The sequence below is a fragment of the Diadema setosum genome, chromosome 7, assembly GCF_964275005.1.
Source record: "Diadema setosum chromosome 7, eeDiaSeto1, whole genome shotgun sequence".
In the NCBI taxonomy this organism is placed as follows: domain Eukaryota; kingdom Metazoa; phylum Echinodermata; class Echinoidea; order Diadematoida; family Diadematidae; genus Diadema; species Diadema setosum.
Genome location: NC_092691.1, coordinates 27,414,856 through 27,427,298, shown reverse-complemented (window position 1 = coordinate 27,427,298; position 12,443 = coordinate 27,414,856).

Here is a 12,443-nt window from a genome sequence, read left to right as displayed (position 1 = left end):
AAAGAGGCCTAAGTGAGAGGTTTAAAAAATGATAATAAAAATGAAAAATTACCCAGCACACCGAGGCCTATGAAGGTCATCATGATGATAAAATCAAAACTTGTTACACACATGCTTCACAGGCAACGGTATTTTGGTATAGGACCATGGAGCTATAACCCACATCCAACTGGACCCCATGGAAGACCAGCTTAGTGTACTATATGTAGCTGAATATGGGCTATCCAGCCATCTTCACAGATGGAAAATGAACAACAACAACAACAACAACAACAACCCATGATAGGACCTAGTGTATTTCATGAACGGATTTCAGTTCATTTCAAATGTTTCGCAAAATATTTGCATGTTTTAACAACAACATTCAAATATGTAAGATGGCTATACACCAAAATGGAATGGTAATTCGGGAATTGAAAGCTAACAGTATTTCAAGTTGCAAATTCATTGATGATATAACAACCCATCAAAATCTTGCGTACCGAGTATAGGGCCCTAAACTTTATAGATTAGTTTGACACCATAACGCAATTCAACATTTTTAATTCATTCATTCATTCATTCATTCATTCATTCATTCATTCATTCATTCATTCATTTATCAGTCATTCACTCTTTTCAATTTCAATCAGAAACAAATAAACAGATAAATATTTTACAGAAATTGAATAGGTAAATTACATCACAATGCATAAGTTTACAGAATATTGTAAGTATAGGCCCTATACATACTTCAGAAACACTGGGAGGAATACCAAAAGCAGTGCTTGTATAGGGTGTATTCCCCCACACGTAATAAGTGTATAACAAAATGTGATTGCTACGTAGGCCTATTGATGTATACCCACATAAGAAGCGGATTCTATTGGAATTACAAAAGAAACTAAGATACGGAAACCTTTTTAAACCCGTAAACAGACACTCTGCAGGATCAGGGAGGTGTGAGAAGAGACTTTTCCCACCTCCCTGCTCTGATGGAAAAAAATCCCTTCACCGAGTCGCTGTCTTGCATGCAGTAATTAAGAGAAGGGTGAGAAAGAGAAAGAGAGAGGGAGATAAATATACGTGGTGTGAAGATAAAAAGATGAGAAGATTCAACACGAGTGCTAACGTACATGCATGGTTGGAGCCACTCAGCAGTATTGCTTGATGATGAATTGGTTTGTCGTCAGAAATTGTTTCATCGCCATCTGTGGGATCATTTCGAAACCGTCTAACGGTTGATCAAAGTGGCTAGTTATTTTCGTCAAATTTTCTATGTGCTTGTAAATATCTGTAAATAAATTGTACCATAATGTAAATAGCACAGTCTGCAAGAATCTTCAGTCTATTGAAGGAGGCAGACTTAATCAGAAGAAGAAGACTATATATTATTTTATGTATATTTCTGCACGCCGTTAAAAATATATTTTAATGACAACCTATACACTTAAAGCTTGGCTGATGAGACTTGCTGCATGATTATCAACACTAAAATGCATTTTAAACTGTATGGATTCAAATTGATGTGAAAACATTAAGAATAGGCCTATGTCATGGGTAGACCTATGTATAAAGGTGGATGGAATACCTTGTTTTAATACTAGTAGTGTATGTTTTCAGCTGGAAAGTATTGACTCACCGGAAAGCATCCGTCCTATACCCTTCTCTACATCTCTGCCACCTCTTTACATACACACACGCGCGCGCGCGCAATTATATAGGACCTGAGATGAATCTTTTGATATTATTCCCCGTAAAGTCTACAGGAAATGATGTAATTCACAGTACCTCTCAATGTCGAGTGCATGATGTGAGAGATCTCTGTAGTTTTTGTTACAGATATTTTGAAAAAAACATTTGCACGCTACACAGTCATGATTATGATTATATAATGAAATGGAATGGCAATTGTAAGCTATAAACAGTATACTTTGCAAGTTTATTGATGATTTAACAACATCATAAAAAACTTGGAGTACAAATTATTGACCCGTCTGATAACAATTCCTCATCTTATGCTCACCTTCACAATCACCGTGACAAGAATTAAGGATGTTTAATGACAACGCAACACTTGCCTGCTGGATGAGCCTTGTTGCACGATTATTATTATGCATTCAAACTGCAGGATTCCAATTAATGTAAATGGCATCGAGTACATCGTGGAAGATGGATGGATACAGCTTGTTGCTTTATGCTTCCAGATGGAACAATTTCATATGATTAAATTGAAAGCGTATATTATAAAAAACGTATACAAGAATAGTAACCTTAACTTCAGACCTCTATATACACACACACACACACACACACACTCACACACCTGCCATGATTTCGCCAAGGCCACACAGTATTGTATACAGACAATTATCTTTGCCGCCACTTATGACCCGAGATCTCAAGGTATTACAATGTATTCAGTCTCCCCTATACTTTCCGTGATTATCGACACTGATGTGCAAAATTTCAAAGCTCACTCAGTCCGTTCTCTTTCCATTTATATAAGATCTGTTGATAAGTTACTTGGTAGGCCTATAATCATTATACAATTCAATTCTTTCTTTTCGCAATAATGATGTACGTACCATACAATGTAGGTCCTATTATGCATAAACCGTATTCGCAGGATAATAGTATTAACCCCATTGAGGTTTTCATTTTTTGTTTTAATTGTCAGCTGAGAAGTGTCAGCGGAAAATGTGGAAGAGCTCTATTTTCTTTTTCTTGTTTCTTGCTTGTCAGCCGATTTGGGGAGAGAAGTGGCGTCAGAAAATGGGACTTTTTTTCTTTTTGCTCATCATGACCGAAACTATGGCAACCCCCTCCCCTTAGCAAAAGCTAAATCCGCCCCTGGACATACTAGTTTCCATTTTTTTTTTTTTTTTGTCGAGTTTCCCAATACCGTCGTTTCTCCACAAAAAGATATCCACAGTACATTCTTTCTGCAAGTATGGGGCCTACCGTTTTTTTCAAACACAGTGGAGGTAGACGTTTACAGTCGACTGTCTCGATGTCTTTTCTGGTCTTATTCTCAGTTCTGTACTACTTGTTGGTAACAGCTTACACGATTCAGAGGCGTATCCAGGAGGGGGCGCACCAGGGCGCATGCGTACCCCTATATTTATTTTTGTTTTACCCCCCCCCCCCCTTTCCGGAATTCCTGGATCCGCCCCTGTAATTTATCTGTGATATACAGATATTATAGGCCTATACATAGACAATATTGTTCTATTGAGGTTTTGAAATTGAAGATTGATGGGATTGAGAAGATATATGAAAAAAATCATGAACCACTGTTATATTTCTTGTTTCTTCTCAAGTGAATGAGGGGGGGGGGGAGGGAGAGGGAGAGGGGAGAAGGAGAGAGCTAGGTCACGAGGCTGGTTGGTATAACATACTTATATAGTAGTCAAACACTTTCCCACTTCCGCAATTGGTGTAGAAGGGAGGAGAGTCTCTTTCCACATTCCGTGACAAAAAAAAAAAGGAAAAGAAAAAGAAAGGTCTGATTTTGATTTTGATAACAGTGTAGGGAGCCTACTAGTTGTAATAAACATAAGCACGCGGCCAGCCTCAGACTTCGAGTTTTTATGTCTGAACCCAAAGCGACGCTGTTAATGACCGAGGGAAAGAACGTACATTGCTTATCATCTTTGCCTTTTAAGAGAAACTACTAAGATTTTATAAGGAACATGAGAGCGTTTACAATTTCAAATTATACGATTGATCGTCAGACAACAATATCGTCGTACTGAACAGCGAACGTTACACATCCAGTCTCGAAACGAGACTAACTTTACGGCGTTGCGATCGCGACGGGTACGCGGTGTTGAAATCTGCGATGCCAGTATGATGTACAGCGTGCAGCTAGCTAGTATAGTACAATTGTACAGAACACTGGCATTTTCTCTACTCCACAGACACGTCTCTTCAATGTGTTGCTACCCTTTTGTTTTACAAGCTGTTCGCAACGTGAGTACCGCAACTTATGTTCAATATTAGTCATGTAAGACATGCAAGTACATTTGTGGCTGCATAACAACATAAGTTTACGGCAAAACTTCTCTATTCGAAAAAGCAATGATTTGTGGATCTCGCTCTTTAACGTTAATCCTCTGTCTATCATGAGTGAGTTCTCATTCCACAGTCGCTCCACCATGTCCACGGGCATGGTCCATGTCCGCTTGCAATTAAGCGTAGCCGCTTCCAGTGACTAAGTTCCTACTTGCCAGGACGACAGGAAGGTGAAGAGGTACTTCCACGTCGTTACTGTGTCTTTGGCATTTGTTTTTACCTCTAAAGTAGTCTAAAAGTAATGAAGAAAATATTAAAGAGAATGCAGAATCATTGCACAGTTCTGGCGCGACCTCAAAACTGTATAAGAACTCTACGCACGGTAGGCCCTACATCATTACATGTAGATCTAACGTTTATAGGCCTAGATATCTATTTATATTTAAAATATAGATGTGTAGTGAATACCGGTATACATTTCACTACTCTTCATAATCTGTGCTCTGTAGTGTGCAGATTCAATGTCATGTTTAGCTGACTGTGTCTGTGGTGAATTGTTCAAATATGATGGTCTTTTATTTGGGAAGACGAGTCCCGAGTATAATTTAAATTAGAAATCTGTATGACTCTCCACTGGCAGGTGTCTATTCAGTTGACAGTAGAATTGATTTATGGGAAATGCGTACTTGTAGCAATATCACTCAGCCTGTCCTCAATGAATGCTCTTGAACCATGAACAAATTTAAGATAGGAAGGTCCCGCAACTAAAGCCGTAAGTTGGTCGGGCTTTCAGTATTTTTTATGTCACTTGCAAGAATAAACATTAGGGTCTACAGCTTTAGAAATAGGTCTAGCTTATTTTTATATTCTTCATCAGAACAATGAAAATAAACTAACATACTAGGTAAAAACACAGATACACAAAGACACATTTGGTGTTTATTTTTATGCCTCCGCCATGAAGTGGTTCCGGAGGCATTATGTTTTCGGGTTGTCCGTCCGTCCGTCCGTCTTTCCGTCCGTAATGAATTTTGTATACAAGGTAACTATCAAAACCTTTTGAGGTATCCTAATGAAACTTGGCATGTATGTGTATTAGGGGGTGAAGTTGTGCCTATCAACTTTTGGGTGCACATGCTCAAGGTCAAAGGTCAGAAGGTCAAGGTCAAATACATAAGATTTTACTATTTCCATCATATCTATGCAATGCCTGAAGATATTTTCTTGAAACTTAGTGTATACATGTATTACTCAATTAAGATTCTCTGGTGAAAGTTTGAGTCATGAGGTCAAAGGTCAAAAGGTCAAGTAAAAAATATTAAAACTTCACCTTTTTTCTTTGTACCTTGGAAATTGTTCAAGGTCTCTTCATGGAACATACATGTACTGATCGACTGGCAGTGATTATCTAGAGAATCTCTAGAGAATCTCGGTTCCAAATCTAACCTGAAGAAGGTGTCTCCTTTGCTTACCATCCGAATTGGAGACTTGGATATCCACCCTAACAAAAAATGCCGAAACCTGGGTGTTGTCATTGATTCAGGTATGACTTTCAATGACCACATTTCCACTGTTTGCAGAGGAGTGAGATTTCAGTTGCGAAATTTATCGCACATTCGTAAGTATCTCTCTCCTAAGACAACTGAATGCTTGGTTCACTCTCTTATATCTTCTCGTCTTGACTTTGCCAATGGGATCCTGATAAACCTACCAGATTACCAAATACATCGCCTCCAGCTGCTCCAGAACTCTGCTGCTAGACTAGTAACTCTAACGAGGAAAACTTCACACATCTCTCACGTCCTCCATAAATTACACTGGCTTCCGGTTGACAAGCGAATTGTCTACAAGATTTTGATCCTGGTTTTCCGTTCTTTACATGGCACAGCACCCAGTTACCTTCAGGAACTATTTCATAAGTACAAACCAACTAGATTTCTTCGTTCATCCACTGCTCACACCCTTCGAGTTCCCCGTACTCATCACTCGTGGGGCAACAGAACTTTCACCCAGTCTGGCTCTTCTCTCTGGAACTCACTGCCTTTGAAACTGAGAATGGAGACCTCTTTCCCTCTGTTCAAGAGGGAACTCAAGACCTTTTTATTTCAGTAACTGTGCTTTCTTTCAATTGGGATCTTTTCCTGAATGAAGCAATGTGGGAGGAGGTCTTACCTTTCTGCGCCAGGAGTGCCACTGTGTGACAGACATGGCGCATTACAAGACTCCATTATTATTATTATTATTTATGGTTCATGGGGTCAAAGGTCAAGGGCAACACTTCAAAATTTTACTGAATATTTCCCTCATGTTTATGCAATACCAGCAGGATTGTTATATTTTTTTTACACTAGGTGTATGCATGTTTAACCTAATAGAGATTCTCTGGGAAGTTTTTTTTTTTTTTCTTTTGTTTTTGCCTCAAAGGTCAAAAGGTCAAAGATCAAGTGAAAGTGCTGAACTAAGTTTTTCCTCCATATCTAGGAAGTGGCTCAAGTTATCTTGAAACGTACTACATACATGTATTTATGCATCTTCTGCCTGCCTGCTTTATGCATCTTCTGCCTGCTTCTGCTTTTTAGCATTCCTCCCCATTTCCAACATTTTCATATACTTACAAGTTTTCTGTAAACTTATCCTTTACTTTGTATAATGAAATTTATGTAAGTACACGTACTGAATTCAATTTGTGTAATATATTTATATGTTTTTGTTGGAAATGAAAAATAAATGAATGAAAAAAAATGAAAATGACAGTGATTAGCTTATGAATTTTAGGGTCAAAGGCCAGATGAAAATGGTAACAATTTACTATTCAATACAGAAATTGCACTTTTTCTCCATACCTTGAACATTTCTCAATGCATAAACGTATGAATGGGTCAAAGTCAAGTTAAAGTCTGTAAATCCCAAATACATGCTCTCCTATTTATCCAATTAAACCTAGGTCAAGGAAGGTGAGCATTCATCACATTTGTGACAAACTTGTCATTTTAACATTTTGCCAATTTTGTGAAAATGTAATCACACATTGTCCACATGTACTATTTAGACCTATTAGGAGAATCATGCATTATGGCGGAGGCATACCAGTCGCCATAGCGACATTTCTAGTTGCACACTTAGTCTTTGATTTCAAGTGTGACTATGTATTGATAAAGGTATAGAGACATTAAACCCCAGAAAAGGCAAATGAAGGTGGTCTGGATGACAATAAAACTAATCTCATATCCATTCAAAAATCAAGTAAGTTTTATAATTATGTTAAATGCTACTGTCCTGAATGTCAAGTCCAAGAATATGTTGAAATCAACACTTGCATTTTTTTTTTAAAGAAGCATGTTATCATGGTGACTTACATTGGCCTATTACATTCAATTACTCAATATCCTGCATGTTTGATTGGATGTAAACCTCAAAGCTAATTTTCTGGAAATTGTGTTTATATGTTTGTTAGCTTAGGTATCATTTTCGTGGCAGATTTTTATCCCAATGTGTTGTGACAAATTATGTATCATTGGATGGTTTCCATGGAGTCTGGCAGATCTAATGATATCAAAACCTGTATGTATCAATTTTCAGCAACTGTATTGAGGTTTTCATGGTGGGAAGCAGTGTTATAATTGGGGTTAGAATGTAGCCTTAGGTTAAGGCTAAGTCTAGCCTCATGTACCACGAATTAATGTATTACCGAAGATGCACATTAGTTGAGGAAGTGGCAATTTAGCTGAATATCAGGCTACTTTGAAGTGTATGTAAGGAAAGTGTTTGATGGCAATGTGTGTGTATGTATGTGCATGCATGTGTGTGTGTGCATTTGTGTCTGTGTCTCTGTCAGTGTCTGTGTCTGTGTCTGTGTCTGTGTTTGTGTTTGCGCCTGATTTTCTGCAATGTCTGTGTTTAAGATTTTTTTTTTATATTATCATTGTGGGAAAGTTGCCAGTAATCAACATGTCTACAAGTTGTATTTAAAACCAACCAAATTTTTTTTTTCAACTTTCACATAATGATGTTTGTGATGGTTTTTGTGGATCAGTGGTGATGGGTGTTTACTAATGTAATGTATTCCACAGTAATATGTTAAATTCAATGTGAGGATTTTGACCAGGTGATCTCTTATGAACTGTAGAACCATGCCAGCTCTTTACACCTCTGATGTTTTCCCTGAAAGTATTACTTTTGTTAGATAAACAAGATAGAATGTTACAACATGAATAACATTGGGTGAAGATTGAACTGTTCTTTTGTATTCATTTTTATGCCTCCGCCACTTTATTCAGATTTCGGGAATTTGTGATGATGCATGCAAAGGAAACAAGCCAAATAGCTCTATCACACACACACACACACACACACACACACACACACACTCTGAAGAGGGCTGCATACCTCTACAGAGTTCATAATAACAAGCATTGAGTCATTGAACTGTACATGTCTTTCAAGTATTGTTCAATGATGTGATCTATCTCCATTGGCTGGTTCAATCAAGTACATGTAGCATACTGTACACATGAATGTATGCCATTTATACATGCATAAAATTTGCTATATATGAATGACTGCAGATCTGACACTGTAACAGAATGGCTGATCACATTTATATACACATCTGTGTATTCATATATAAAAATATATATATATTCACATACATTGTATATATTCATATATTCATATATTCATATATTCGTATAGTCCTATATGTAGTATGGACCTGTTGATCATTTGTGATTATTTGTAATTATTTGTAATTATACAGTTACAGACAAGCCTGATTTCACATAGACCATGTACAAATTACAGCCGGGCCAAAGGCGGGGCCTAAGGCCGGACCCAAGGCCACGGGCCTTAGCCCGGAACCAGGGGCCCAGAGCCCAAGTGGGCCCAGGCCCAGGGGCCCAGAGCCCAAGTGGGCCCAGGCCCAGGGGGCCCCGGTGGCCCAGGGGCCCAGGGGCTCATGGGGCCCAAGGCCGGGCCGAGGCCAGGAGCCTAAGTGCTGGCCCAAGGCATATTATGTAAATACACTGTACAGGGCTGTGCATATTATGTAAATACACTGTACACTAACTATACACAGTCATGACTTGCTGTGATAATGATGTGACAGGCCTGTGCATACACATATTATGTAAATACACTGTACACTAACTATACACAGCCCAGTCGCTTTATAAATCGCGACAGGGCTGTACCTGAGCAGCCCACAACACAGAGCAAACACAAAGCAAATTTTATGATTGCATTTAGTTTTGATACTTGACATCATTTTTTGTCACCTCAAACGCATCAAAGACAATCTTAGTAAATGAGACTTCATACTGTACCTGTTTTCCTGGGGTTATTTGTGGGAATTCTGCGATCTGGGTACTATTCGCAAATCTAACAACATGTGAAAATATCAACTCCTGATCATGTAACGTGCATGTATACATTTCTGTGTTCACTGCTGTATTCCATGAACATGAATTCAACAACTACTGTTATATCCTGTAATATGAGCTGCCAGGACAAAACTCACATAAATACGCTCTGATTCTGTATAGCAATCACTTTCAAAGCAATGTATTGATACATTTCTGCCAGCTAAAAATTTTTAAATGTTGGTTCACCCATGTGAACGGGTACAGAAACTGAAGCATAGGTAGTGGGTTAAGCAGAATTGCTGCTGTCCTTGCAGTCCCACTCATATGTTTTCATGTTAGTCTAATGCTAGTTTGTGGCAATAAGAGAGTGTGCCAAGCAGTTTGCCAAGCAGGGATTCAGCTGGATGTCGAAAGTGATTAGCCATTCTGATACTTGAATTTAACAATACCATTTAACAATTCCATACCACCTAAAACCCCAACCCTATCAAATTCTTTAGAATTTTTTTTTTATAGATTTTTTCTGTCACAAATCTGCTGTTACTGTGTTATTACCTCCGCCAAGGGGGAAGGTTATGTTTTCGTGACCGTTGGTTTGTTTGTTTGTTTGTTTGTTTGTTAATTAGTTAGTTAGTTAGTTAGTTTGTCTGTGTGCAAAATAACTCAAAAAGTAGGTAACGAATTTGGATGAAACTTGCAGGAAAGGTTTAGATTGATACAAGTAACAGATGATCAAATTTTGGTAGTGATCTGAGAATTTTGGAGGAATTTATGAAGGATTTTTGATATTTTGGCAGGTAGGGTCAGTGAACTTGGGAGTTCAGGCTGCGCGTATTTGAGGTTTGCATGCGCGCACTAAAGTGCGTGCTCTAGTTTCTGCTAGGGCGAGGCGCGCCATGCAGCTGAGGGTTTATGACGTAACAAAGGCTTCTATATTGGGAAATTGGGCGACTTTCAGCACACAATGCTATAAGTATGTATGGGTGGAAATCACTTCTATGGAAGAACAAGATCAGTGGTGGAAATGAGCTGCATGCTTGGCGGAGGTCTGCGCTCTCAGAGTGCTTCTGTAGTTTTGAATGTCTTCCTCTGTGAAAAATGTGAAATCAATGAAAGGAAAAAATATGGTACCTGGTAAATATTAATAGCTGTGCACATTATTCACACATGTACTATACAATGTATGACAGTAGCATATATTCACTCACAAAAAAACACTGATACATGTAAAGGAGTTAAAGAATCAGCAGACATAGTTTTACAAGATGTATTGCAGAGTTCAATTAGTATTATTATTATTAGTAGTAGTAGTAGTAGTAGTAGTAGTAGTAGTAGTAGTAGTAGTAGTAGTAATAGTAGTAGAAGTAGCAATGATAATAATAATGATAATAGTTGCTACTTGTATAGCGCACAGGTCCGCTTTTTAGTGCTCATGGCGCTTCAAACATGACAACAGAGAAGAAAATGGCAAACAACAACAAACACATACCAGATAAAGAATACAATTGTTCCGAACATTATAGACTGCAATTATAGTCCTCATTGTGAGAGGAATAGGTAAAGTTTTGAAGTTTGGATTTGAATGTTTCTGTAGATGACAATCGTAGCTGTACACACAGAGAAAATGTTCCAGTTAAAGAGGAACATAGTCATACAAAGTGTATGTATTTCACATTTTTCAGTATTTTCAATCTTTCATATCCATTATGCAATGGGCATAATGGACTCATTTGCATATCATTTGCATAGTATGCTATCATGGGATGTGAAAGTATGCTGAGTGTTGACATATAGGTCATCCACTCATTGTATCCCCCGAACAGAGTTCGGAGGATACTATGGATTTGGCCTCGTTGCGCCGCGTCCGCCGCAGAGATTTTCTTGTGAGCACTCTACTGGCTGCAGTTCTTCTTAGATCATCTTCAAATTTGGCATGAAGGTGTGTTATGGTAAAACGAAGACGCCTATTGTTTTTGGTGATGGTGCCCTCGCTTGTTCCGTCTTTATACATGAAAAAGTAAATTTAACAGGGTCTGTTTGTGTGTGCGACGCTGGCCTTGCTTCGTGACCAATTTTTTTTATGCCTCCGCCAACGAAGTGGCCGGAGGCGTTATGTTTTCGGGTCGTCCGTCCGTCCGTCCGTACGTCAGTCCCATTTTGTTTTTGTTGATATCTCAAGAACCGTGTGGTGGTTTTACATCAAACTTGGTATGAGGGTATATCCTGGGGGGATGATACTTTGTTTGGATTTTAGGGTCACGGGGTCGAAGGTCAAAGGTTACAGGTTATTTTGTGAAAAAAAGGTTGAAAATTCATGTTTTTCTCCATATCTCGCAAATGGTTCAAGGTATCTTCATGGAACTTAGTATATATGCTTGTTCCAATGGGCAGTGATTATCTAGGGAAGTTGGGGGTCATGGTTCAAAGGTCAAGGTCAACTCCTCAAAATATCACTACTTTCCTTATATTTATGCAATGCCTGAAGGTTTTTTTTTTTAACTTGATGTATGCATGTATTACCTGATATATATTCTGTGGGAAGTTTCTTGCCAAAAGGTCAAAGGTCAAAAGGTCAAAGGTCAAGTGAAAGTGTTGAATTGCACTTTTTCCTCCATATCTCAAAAGTAACTCAAGGTATCATCATGAAACTTACATATTTATGCATGTTCAACCTAACAGTGATTCTCTTTGGAACTGTGAGGTCAAAGGTTAAAGGCCAGGTTTAGATAATGCTATTTTCCCATTTGATACTGAAATTATACTTTTTCTCAATACCTTGAAAATTACTCAATGCATGAACTTATAAAAGGGTCAAAAGTCAAGTAAAAATCATCAGTTCCCCAAATACCTGCACTCTGACATTTTTAATCATTCATCCAATTGAACCTAGTTCTAGGAAAGTGAACATTCAGCACATTTGTGGCAAACCTGTCATTTTAATATTTTGCCAATTGTGTCAAACTGTCATCACACATTGTCAAGACATTGTACTATAGACCTATTAGGAGAACCATGCATTATGGCGGAGGCATATCAGTCGCCGTAGCGATATATCTAGTTCTTTTCTTTTTTCTGCATTTCTTCCAG